Source organism: Capsicum annuum, chromosome 1 (genome assembly GCF_002878395.1).
Source record: "Capsicum annuum cultivar UCD-10X-F1 chromosome 1, UCD10Xv1.1, whole genome shotgun sequence".
In the NCBI taxonomy this organism is placed as follows: Eukaryota; Viridiplantae; Streptophyta; class Magnoliopsida; order Solanales; family Solanaceae; genus Capsicum; species Capsicum annuum.
This window is the reverse complement of record NC_061111.1, coordinates 131,171,374-131,184,251: the sequence shown is the minus strand read 5'-3', so window position 1 is coordinate 131,184,251 and position 12,878 is coordinate 131,171,374.

The following is a 12,878-nucleotide window of genomic DNA, read 5'->3' as shown; positions in this document are numbered from 1 at the left end:
TCATCAGGACTGACAATGGAACTGAATTTGCTAATAGCTCATGTACTGATTTGTTTGCAAACTTGGGAATAAAACATCAAACCTCATGCTCTTATACACCCCACCAAAATGGTGTGGCTGAAAGAAAGCACAAACATTTGTTGGAAGTGACCCAAAGCTCTAAGGTTTTGAGCTAATATACCTGTAAATTTTTGGGGATATTATGTACAAGCAACAACATAGATTGATTAATAAACTTCCACCTGCTGTGTTAGGATATATAACACCTTATGAGAGGATGTATGATAAAAAACTTTCCTAGATCATCTAATTGTATTAAAATGGCTATGGTATGCTAAATCTGTGAATAAGCCAGATAAACTAAGGCCTAGATCTAGAAAAGCAGTTCATATAGGATATTCAGAAACAATGAAAGTCTATATTCTCTATGATCTCACTAACAAATTTTTCTTTGTGAATAGAGATGTGGTATTTAGAGAGGACACATTTCCATTCATAACTGATCTAGATCAATCTCCATAATATGTGTTTCCTCCATATGATTCAGAAGTTGAGTTACTTAATACCACTGGTGTGACTAGACTTCAACTTAATGATGACCTTAAACACTAAGCCATAAATGACTTGATTGCAGATCAACCAAGTGCTGCACATAGTCAGCCTGTACAACTCCCTACATAGGACCACCATGCACAACCTGTTCCAACAAGAAGAATAAAAAGATCAATTACCAAACAGCAAGTTTCAGAACAACCTATCACAAAAAGTATCACAACTAGAGTACAGATTGGACCCTTCTAATTGGGGTTACAGATTGGACCCCAACTCAGCCATAATGGTGTATTAGTGGCATGTCGGTTAGATAACTAATTCCCACAGTTTCAGTATCAGTCTCAGTAAAAGAACTTAGATAGTTTTTCAGATTTTAGGACTGTCAGATACAGTCAACTCAGATACAGTACGAAACTCAGATAGTTCCATCAGATTTAGGACTGTCATATACAGTCACTCGTGTTATCAGTTGTATTAGTCATTAGAACTCATGTTATTGGTACTCAAACTCAGTAATCATGTTACCACGATCTCAGTTTTAGTTACTATGTATTCATGTATGTATTCTCACGTGTATGTTAGTTAGTTAGTTGGTATTGTTCATGCATATGAACCCCATGCATTCAGCCTACCTCACTTGCATACCAGTACATGCAATCGTACTAACGCATTTGCGTTATGGTGTTTTATACCATAGGTTTAGAAGTACGAGCTCTAGAGCATCAGTAGCATTCCAGTCTCAGCAGTCAGAGTTAGCAGTGAGTCCTCATCTTTCAAGGACATGATCATTTCTTTATTATCTCATTAATTAATTTATTAGTTGGAGTTAGTTGGGGACATGTCCCATCAACTCCTTATTCAGACAGTCATATTTTAGAGGCTTTTTAGACTATCATGTTCAGTTAGTTATTTCAGTTGTTTTGGTTATTTCATACCCCACACAAATGTTATATTCTATCAGATATTATATTACAGTTTTGAACCTTATGGCCTTTCAGTTCATGTTTCCACATTTATCCAATGTATCATGCAGTATAAGCACAAATATCAATTATGAGTTAGCTTGTGGTCCTTCGAGGTCATGAGCACCGTGTAGTGTTTTGGGTACCAGATTCAGGGCATTACAGTTTGAGGGGGTGTTGAAGCATGCAGTTAAAGGTATTCCAACTATATCAAAATACTACTGTAATGACACAGTGAAATTAGTTATAAATGATTCCTTGCCCACCTCTAACCTACCAATTAACCTACTTGTAGTCTTAGCTCACTTACTAACTTCCTATATATGTATCATGTACTATTGAGAACAACTTTAATAATAGAATTTCAATGTTGGCTAATGCTCTATGATCAACACTCTCTTCTCCTCTCTTCTTTCTTACTTCCTTGCTTTTTTGCTTAATCGTTCATGGTGATCATCATTAAGATCACTTAATTCTTCAGTTTACATGTGATTTTGGATGAATTCCTTCAAAGTTTTCCTACATTGTATGCACTCTGTAAGAATTTAACAATTTCTAAGGAAAAAATAAAATCTTGTACAATGAATTGTTTTTGTGCAAAAAGAAAAAAAAAAACTACAGATTTACTTATACGGTGCATTTAATCTTCTACACTCGTAATTCGTAACCTAAGTGTTGGCCTTTTAATTTAATTCAAATATCATCAAGATATCTTGATATATTTTTGTGTGGGGGTGTGTAGTTATAATTTTTAAATATGTATTTATATTGTCAATTTGGCTCGATTGTTTCAGTTAATTTTTGTTTAAAATTAAAATTCAAATTAAATTATGTTGTTTTAAAATAAAGTAATATAAGATAAGAAAATTAGAAAAAAAAAAAATGAAAGATTAAGAGAGGAGAGCTTTCTTATTATTTCGAGTATCAAAGAATATACGATCTTATGTCTTTGTTTATAGCGTTCATAGAGGTATACAAAAGATTGTCATAACATAAATTAATAAGAAGATTGTGGGGGAGGTTAAAGGGTGTGAAAGTTATATCTATAATTAATAATGTGTAAATTTGTGGAGTAGCAGCTATACATTATGAAGAAGATTAGTGAAAGTAAATTCTGAAAGTAGTAGATATCCATACTAAATATATTTTTTCATAAGATATGTGGATTTTTTAAGTTTAAAACCAAAATCAAATTAAAAAAAGAAGTGTAGATTATTTTTTGGAAAAATAACATAAATATCAACCTTTTAAAAGTAATTACACTCTCTCCCATTTTTTTAATTACTTTACTTTCTCTCCATATTAATATACATAACATAGTCAATATATACATAGCATTTTATGTATATGTGAGATTTTTGTAATATATTTAGGAAGTTAAGATTTTTTGTAATATTAAAAATATAAGTTGTGTATTTATCTAATTTTTAGTTATCATCTTCAAGCGTTTGACTTTTACTGGTGTGATTCCATGTTCCGTGAACACTCTACTTTTTGATCTAATTTCCAAAAGAACATAACTGGGAGACCGTTTGGTGCGTTTTCCTCATTTTGAACATTCGGGCATATTTTGATTTAAATTTAAAAAATTAAAAAATTGAATTGAAATTTAATTTTGTCTTGGTTTTTTATTTTTTTCGGATTAATTTTGGTTTCAAATTTTAAAAAATTGATTGAGCGATTTGGTGTTTGGATTTTCGAAAATTTTTTGGATAAACTAAAAAATCGAAATTATATAAATAATATTTTATAATTTATATATATATTATTATATATGAAAATATACTAAAAATATAATATAATCTGATATAACATATAACTATATAAATTATAATCATTTACTAACCCTAAATCTTAATATATTGTTTTGCTTTAGCCCCTAACATTAACGTGAAGGCTGGAGCGGCGCTCAATTATCCTCAATTCGTCAGTTCATTTGAAATTTCAACATCGCCAACGAAAGTCGTTTGCTCAGTTCGTCACTGTCGTTGGCAGTTGTTGCCGAGTGCGGCCACGGCTGTCACGTCAACGGCGATAACTCAATGAGGTCGATATTTATGATTATTTTATACGTGTTGAATTAATTATATTTGAGAATGAAAAATAGGTTTGAAAAAAAGATTATTTTCTAGAAAAATCACCAATTTTAAATGCTCACTACTTTAATCGTTAAAATCGAAATAAAAATTCGAAATAATCGAACCAAATTTGTAAAATCGAACCAAACTGAAATAATTTTGGTTTGGTTATGGTTGTCATTTTCGTCAATCCGAATATCAAAAAACCAAACAGATATTCAACAATCAAACCGAACAAACCGAATGCCCACCCCTAATTGAGAGAAGTGGTTGATCAAGGGGGGGGGGGGGGGAAAAAAAACGCAGTTGAAATTAATCAGAGGCCTATGAGCCTATTTGAATAGGATTAAAATCTCGTCAAATAGGTTTTAATCTTTTTTATTTTTTAAATTTTTTAGGTGTTTGGTAGAATTAAAAAGTGTTTAGAAATAGCTAAAAAATTGATTAAAAAAAGCAAAAAGTGAAAAACTGGATACCCCAACTTTTTACTTTTTAGATTAAAATTCTTTTATGTTTGACCAAAATATTTACCTTTTTATCCATTATATTTCCACTAATTTCAACAATACCCTTAACTCGTAGCCCTTAAATATATGGTATTTTTTTCTTTTTCTCTTTGCCGCTTCTTTTCATCTCTTTCCTCAAATTTTCTCTTCATCTTTCTCCTTTATTTTCAACAAATCATCATACATCGAAGGTTTGCTCAAAAATTTTATCTTAGAAGTAAAACTTATAAATAATTCTCTTTATTTACGATGTTAATAACTTTAAAGTCATTTAAGTCATTTTAACAATAAAAAAGTACTTAACAACACTTATTTACCAAACACATCAATAATTTTTTTCAGTTTTAGCCGTTCTATTTAAACACTTATGTGCTTAATTTATAAAATTTACTTTAAATTTTTAATCACTTAAATTAAAAAGTTAATTTTTTAATCCTATCCAAATGAATTTTATATTGTTTGCGAGGTCTATTATTAGAAAAGACACAGATAGACTAATTATTGAACTACACTTTTTGTGATGTCTATTATTGAAACTAATATTCCATTCACGAGAAGATTGGTAACCCTGTGGCTTTACCAAAAACAGATGTGGATAGAAGGGTGCAGCATTAACCGTCCTGTTCTTTCGGTGGAAATTCCATTAGCCGAATTCTTCTATTACTCCATCCAATGTATATACTCTCTCCGTTTCATTGTATTTGGCTCGTGTTAGTTTGACATTCTTCTTAAAAAATTATTTTGAAAATCAAAAATTAATTGTTAATACTTGTTGTGATCTTTTAATAATATTGATTGTATTGAAAGAAAAAGCGATAAAGACTTTTTTTATTTATATAAATTGGATAAGTAAATTAAAATTACTATCTTTAGTAAAAGAGTCAGGTAAAATGAAAAGAAGAGAGTATAATATTGGCCAAAGCATCTAAATCTAGTTTACCAAATTGAAAAGAAGAGAGTATAATATTGGCCAAAGCATCTAAATCTAGTTTACCAAATTGAAACGTCTTTTGAATTGAATACAGTCACTCACTGAGCCAAAGGTAATAAACCGTTTTTTCATAAGTGGGCGGTTTTTCAAACCCTACCACTTCATTAATGCCAATAATATGGAAAAAGATAAAGCTTGACTTGTATGAATCTTTTGGGTCAAGAAATAAGTGGGGAATGTTTTTGGAAAATTCTAGCATGAATATTCTTATCCATCTTAATTATATGGAATTCCAAGATGAATTCTCTTATGTGTGTCTTGGGTGTGGGTGAGGAATGAGGATACCCATATGTACAAGCAGTAGCAAATTAAACATATAAAAAAAAACGTATTTTTCTTTTTTTTTAATAAAATCAACTAAGAGATTGCCCCTACATTTTTACTCCAATTCCATCACCTCTGTTGTTGCTACTTTCTATAAAGTACCTTATTACGGCATTCTTTTTGAAAAGAATAAGGTTAAAACCGGTGTTTTAAAAGGGAAGGCGTGGTGATGCATGCGTTTTATTTTAGAGAGGGTGAGACGTAAGTTTCGAGAAATAAGGCGTAAATCCCTTGAATTTTTAATTTTTAATATAGTAAAATATTACTATAATAACACAGAAATTGTAAAGTTAATTAACAATTTCAAAAAAAAATTAAAACATGATTTATAAAACTCATAAAAAAACAAAACTTCTCACACTATTTTACACGTAGCAATAATGCAATGATATAAAAGTTATTATAAAATGTAAATCAACTCTAACATCATAACTTTTAAATAACTAAAAACATATTCTCAATTTACCTCCCTAAAAAAAATAATCATGTATTAGTATTATAATTAAAAAGATATCTCTTCCATGAATAAAAATAAAATACTTTCAAATTAAAAAAATAATAGTATATGAGAATTTGGAGATGGGACAAAAAGATGAGTGAATAGGTAAACTCTAACTATGTATTTTAAAACAGAAATGTTACTGTATTCAATCCCCCCGCCCTCACCCCACGAGGTTCTCAAATAGTAAATAAGTAACAATATGATTTGTTATTTAAGTTACTTAATTTTTTTTTATTTAAATAGAAAGAAAATACTAATTAAGTATCATTCATTATTAAAGAATAATGCGGATCAACAGTATTGAATAAGAAATTTGTACATGATTTATACAAGATAAGACTCAAGCGTTCGATGTTAGGCGTGTGTTTAGGGCGTACAATCGAATCATAACATAAGCATCATAGCACTAAGCCTTACACATGAATCCTGAGGTATTTTTCCAGTCGCCCCCTTGGACTGAGCCCCGGTGCCAGTCCCTAAACTATCTTTTAAATGACTGGTTGAAACAGATCAATTGGAATAAATTTCAGTGCCCAAGTTCCATATCACACCTAGGCTTGTGGACCTTGCCCGTTGTTAACATGTCATGATGTTAGCGTGCCTAAACTAGGTTTCTTACCCTCTGTGATAGGGCATTAGTGGCACCATGAGATTTGCAGGAACGCCATGTTTAAAACTTAAACTGACATTTGTTAATTTTATGATAGTGTTTTACTTATTTATTTAATTTCTTTTTGTAATAAAGTTACCTAGTGTAGATCGATTGTGATTTACTTATGAGATACAAAGAGAAAGGAGACTATAGCCTTTTCTCCATTACAATGCAATGGTAAACTAGTCAACTCATCAATATCAGAAGAGAGATCCGCTGCACTGAAAAGGCTAAACTCTTGTAATAAGTTTAAATAAGTGAGTATCAACTATTATCGATTTCTGTTATAATATAAAGCATTTGACACTTATCCAGAAAGTAAACTCCTTCTCAGTTCTGGAAAGCTTTTTAGGAGAAATAAAGAAATATTATTTCACTACGCATAACAGTCATTTTTGATAGAAAACTTGATTATTTTCTCTAAAATAGTGAGTAACTTGAGCATTAGTGTAATTTATTTTTACAATGATATTACCAAAGATTTTCTTGAATTTGAGGTTGTTAGTTCTGTAGTTGTTATTGGGAGATGATTGATTGTGTAATAAATTGTGCAGATTTCTCTCCCTAATTTATGCTCTATTAAATGTATATAATATTTTAACTGATTTCTAGTGGAAGAGCAAATTTCTTTCTGTTCGATGACACAATGCCTCACCTACCTTCTGGTACACATCTCTTTACTTGTATATATATCTATGTAACCTTTGGATAATACACAAGTCTAATACACTACTCCTTCTTCATCTCTCGAACATTTATGGTATTAGAGCCTTTCTAAACTACAACGAGTCTTCTCATCTCTTTCAAGTTTTCTTTTGGTTCTATGGCATCCATAATGAATCCAAGTGATTCTATTATCCCTGCTAATAACACCAGTTATCTGGTGCAATTTAACCCCAATTCCCAGTTTTTTCTCAAACTTACTGGTCTAATGAACTTTGTCATTTGGAAAGAGCAGGTCGAATCTCTCATGTTCGGTCATGATCTCTACCGCTATCTCGATGGAACCTTGACATCACCATAAAAAATGGTAACCCTTAACAACCAAGAGGTACCCAATCCCAAGTACAAACTCTGAATTCGCTAAGACCAATTGATATGTAATGCCTTAATGGCATCTGTTGATCCTACAATCACCTCTGCAATCGCTAAAACTTCCACCTCAAAGCAAGTGTAGGACACACCGCATAACCTGCATGCTAATAAATCACATACAAGGGTTTTTAGTCTCCATAACTCTCTAGCTACCATCACAAAAAACTTTTGCAGCATGACAGAGTACTTGTGTGAGATCAGGAGTGTTGTTGATGAACTTTCAGCGGCTGGAACTTCTATTTTAGATAACGAACTTGTGGTAAAAATTCTCAGCGGTCTAGGACCTGAGTATGATTCAATTTCAACGGTTATCCAAGTGCGAGATACACCTATCTCGTATGAGGAACTATACAACAAGCTTCTCAATAGAGAGCTCCTCATCAAACATAATGAGCCTAATCAGGCCTCAATTACAGCTACAGTGGTACAACAACCATCACCAAATAACTTTACACCCCGCAATAATAAGAGACGACAACTATGGCATCCATAACATCCCAATCAACAAAATGCATGTACCTCATCTCTAAATTGGCATCCAATGAATGCACCAGCCACATCACCAAATTGGTGTCCAATGGCCCCTCGACAAAATCGTCCAGTTTGTTAGTTATGTGGTCGCACTGGGCATACTGCCAATGTGTGTCATTCATGTTCCCACAATCACTTAGAAGCTAGAGTAAACTTTACTTCCATGCCTTGGGTTGTCGATTCAGGAGCATCACATCATGTGATTGCTAATTCTCATAATCTTCAACATCCGAATGACTACACTGGTACTGACGATATTACCATGAGTAACGGTGACAAAATCCCTATAACTCACACTGGTCATGTTTAAATAAATTCTTTAAATAAAAAGTTTCATCTTTTGAATACTTTGTGTTCACCAGAGATTAAACGTAACCTTATATCTGTGTCTTAATTTTGTAAAGATAATCAGACATCCATAGAATTTTTTTCTTTTGATTTTCTTGTGAAGGATTTGAGTACGGGGGCACCGTTGGAACCAGGCCAGAATAAAGAAGGACTTTATGAGTGGCCTGTTAGAGGATCCCAATGCAATCTGAGCTACCAATCCTATATTGCTGAATCTCAACAATCTTGGCATAGAAAATTAGGACACCCAAATAATAGAGTGCTTAAAACACTCTCACATATGTTTTCAATTCCAATTTTAAATTCTGAAATGTTTGATCATTTTAATTCTTGATCTTCTAATAAAATCCATCGGCACCTCTTTTCTGAGAATACTCTAGTGAGCAAAAAATCTTTACAAATTATTTTCAGTGATGTATGGGGCCCATCACCTATTTTGTCAATTGACTAAAAATTATATTATGTAATTTTTTGTTGATTAATTTAAAAAATACATTTGGCTGTACACACTTAAAAATAAAAGTGAGGTCAAAACAGTTTTCTCTAAATTTAAACCCCTTGTTGAAAATTATTTTCATATAAAAATAATCTCAGTTTATACTGATGTGGTGGTAAGTTTGAAGGTCTTAAGTCATTTCTTCACACCATTGGCATTGAGCACCTTGTATTGCCACTATACACACCACAATAGGTAGCTTTGGTTGAATGTAAACATCGGCACATCATTGAAACAACAAAAACTATTCTACACCCAGTCTCCATGCTTCCAGTATTTTGGTCCTTTGCTTGTCAACAAGCTACATTCTTAATTAATAGGCTTCCTACCTGCACACTTCATTATGATTTTTGTAACGCCCTAAACCTGGTCCCCGAGATATCACACAGTGCTCAAGACTACGAATAGCCTCAAGCTAATGTAACGACCCTAAATCTCCTCCCAATGCGTCACACTATGCTTAAGGCTACAAGTAGCCCCAAGCTAACCCTTTGAGCCTGTTACTACATATAATAACTCATTTTGAAATGAAATAAACAAAACACTGGTACTGTCATATCAAATGATAGGAAATACAAAGAAAATACTTTGTCCAAATGACCACAATACCGGAAATCTCAACATAATAACAATCTAATAACTAGTCTGACAAAACCTCTACTACTTCATGAACTAGAGAGTCATTGGGAAAGGTCCCCAATTGACTCAAGCTGAACTAAAAGTAATAATATATCTACTAAAATACTGAAATGTCTAAAGATAGATCCTCAAACCATAAGGACTCACCACTGTGGAGATGTAGACAAAGGTACTCAAAAATCACTGACGAGGCTGGGATTGAGAACCTCAACCTACATTATAAGGTAATGTAGCACATAGACATATATGTGGATCAACACTTGGGAATGTACTGAGTATATGGGGGTGTATGCATTTACATAAAACAATATCAATACTCTTTAATAAAATCATGCATGCAGTTAGAAATGACTCACATAGCTTGAACAATCTAAAATGTAAAGATCATAAATCATGTATAATGAAGCATGTAACACAAATCTCGTGAGCCATTATACTTTAGTTTTAAAATCTGTACTCTTCTCTTATTTTCAATACTCAAAGACTAAAGGAAGCTTTAGACAATATTATCAAACTCGTATTCTTATTTCATGAAGAGTAAAACTTCTTTAAAACTCAAGAACTCAGAACTCTTTTCGACTCAAGACACTTGGAACTCGCAATTATATAACTTTAGTTTAAAAACTAATTATTTACTCTTACTAGTAGAGAAAACTACTTTCTTCTTGGAAAAATTTTACTTCAAGAAACTATTCTTAAAATCTTACTATTGGGAAAAAAAATACTCAAAAGATGTTTATTTACTTTTTACTAGCAGGGAGATTCTCTTAACCGACATAAACCATGCAAGCTACATGGAGTCCAACGTCTTGTCCTCTTAAGAAAGAAACCTCACGTATGGGAGAGGTGTCATACTCTTGCCAGGGAGTATAACCTCAACACATTGATCACTTATCTCGGCCTCAGACCCATAAATCTTAATCCTATGGCGACACGTAGTTCTAGGGTATGAAACCATAGTAACTTACCCAACTCAGTGCTAAATACTACTCTCTTTAGTTAGCTACACTCATCTCATGGAAATCTACTTTAAAAATAATCTCATGGTTCATGAAGAACCTAACTATGAGATCTGTAATCTCATTTAGTAAAGTGGATTTCAAAGCTAGCTTGACCATTAAGGTCAAAACTTTCTAAATGATCTCAAAATACTCAAATTAGGGGTAATCATAGCAAAAAAGTTCGTAAAAACTGAAATCTCAAGTAGGGCTTAATGACCCATAATTCAATCTCAAGTTAAGACTCATCAAAATGCATGCTAGATACCATATGGATTCATAAATCATATAGAAATCTGGAATTTTCAACAATTTGTCTTAAAATCTCAACATACTCACATACTTCAATTTCTAGAACATTGGAACTATTAAAATCTCAAGGAATAGTAACATAGGCTATAAACCCATAATTCAATTTCATAATAAGACATGGAAAATCATTTATCCTTGTAATTAAAACAACTTTTAGGCACAAGGACGAAAGAAGTGTCCTTGTTCAAACCCCACATACCTTAGATTGTGACTTAAATGAACAAACTTGCTTGAGACTCTTCTTCTTACTCTTTGAGAGAGGGTTCTTGAAGCCTTTGACTTGGGGAACTTGAATCTCAACTCAATTTGTAAAATCTATGGTGAATTCTTGAATTTCTTGGAGAAGGATTTTGCGTTTATTCTTGAGGAAGAAACCCTAACCTTTGGATGATTTAGGAGATAATCGAGTTATCTGGTCCGTAAAGGGTATATCAAGGTGTTAAAAGGGTGGAAAAAAACCGAAAAGCCCTTTTTAAAATGACTTAAAATTACTGAGTGGGATCTGCGATGGTTGGTGCAATGGTCCGTTGGCCTAACCGTCACACCTGGACCAAAAAAAGGGTATCACTACCTTGTCTGTGATGGCTTGGGCGATGGTTTATTGCTGCTTCGATAGTCCGTTGACTTGACCGTCGCACTTAGCTAGAGAGTGGGCTTACTACCTCAGCTGCGCTGCTTCGACGGTCCATCGACTTGACTGTAGCACTTAGCCAGAGAGTGGGCTTACTACCTCAGCTGCGATGGTCCGGGCAACGGTCACTTGCTAGATCGATGGTCCGCCGAACCTTTATGTCGCACCTGGGCAGTTTAGACTACTTTTTGTAAAACGTCCATATCTTTCTCCTCCAATGTCGAATTTTGATGAAATTGGTATCGTTGTAAAGATAATTCAATTTCCCACATGATAGAAAGTCATTTTTAGAAAAATTCAAAAAGGTTTAAACACTAATCACTTTGGAAGTCACTTCTCAATATTTTAGGGTCGGAAATATACTTCACTTGACACACTCTAAGGCCCAGACTACGAGGAAAATTTGAGGGGTCTTACAATATCTCCCCCTTGAAAACATTCGTCATCAAATGTCACTAGTTAGACTAGGAACACATGAAAATAGAGTACACATAGCTGAAGCAATTTGCTAAACGGGCTCCAAATCTTTCTAAACTCTTGAATACTTTGAAAATTGCAAGAACTCATGTAAGAATAGATACACAGCTAAACTATAGATTAGAAGGGCTGAATTAAGGAAGAATAATACCTTCAGCTTGATCTGAACTCACAGAGAAGAGGTACGGGTAGTTGGCTCGCATGTCTGCTTCTGCCTCCCAAGTAGCGCCCTCAACCGAGATAACCTCTTTGTTCCTTAGTCTACAGATCTGAAAGTCTAGAATCTCAACAGAAATCTCATTGAATGAAAGGCTGTTCTGAATATCAGCACTCTCTAAAGAATCTGCTACAATAGAATCACCGATATATTTTTTAAGCATCGAGATATGAAAAATTAGATGGACGGCTAACAACTCTATGGGCAACTCAACTTTATAGGCTACTTTACCAGCACGGCTCAAGACTCTATAGGGGACAACATAACGGGACTAAGCTTCTTTTTTTTCCCAAACCTTTTCACCCATTTCATGGGTAAAATCTTCAAGTACACCAAATCACCTACCTCAAACTTAAGATCTCTTCTCATCACATCAGCATATGACTTTTAATGACTCTGAGCTGTCTTCAACCTTTATCTAATCAACTTCACCTTCTCCATAGCCTCAAAATACTGCATCAGGTCCAACAAAAGCAGCTTCACCCACTTCAAACTAACCTATGGGTGATCTATATCTTCTACCATATAAAGCCTCAAATGGTGCCATCTTGATTATAAACAAACATT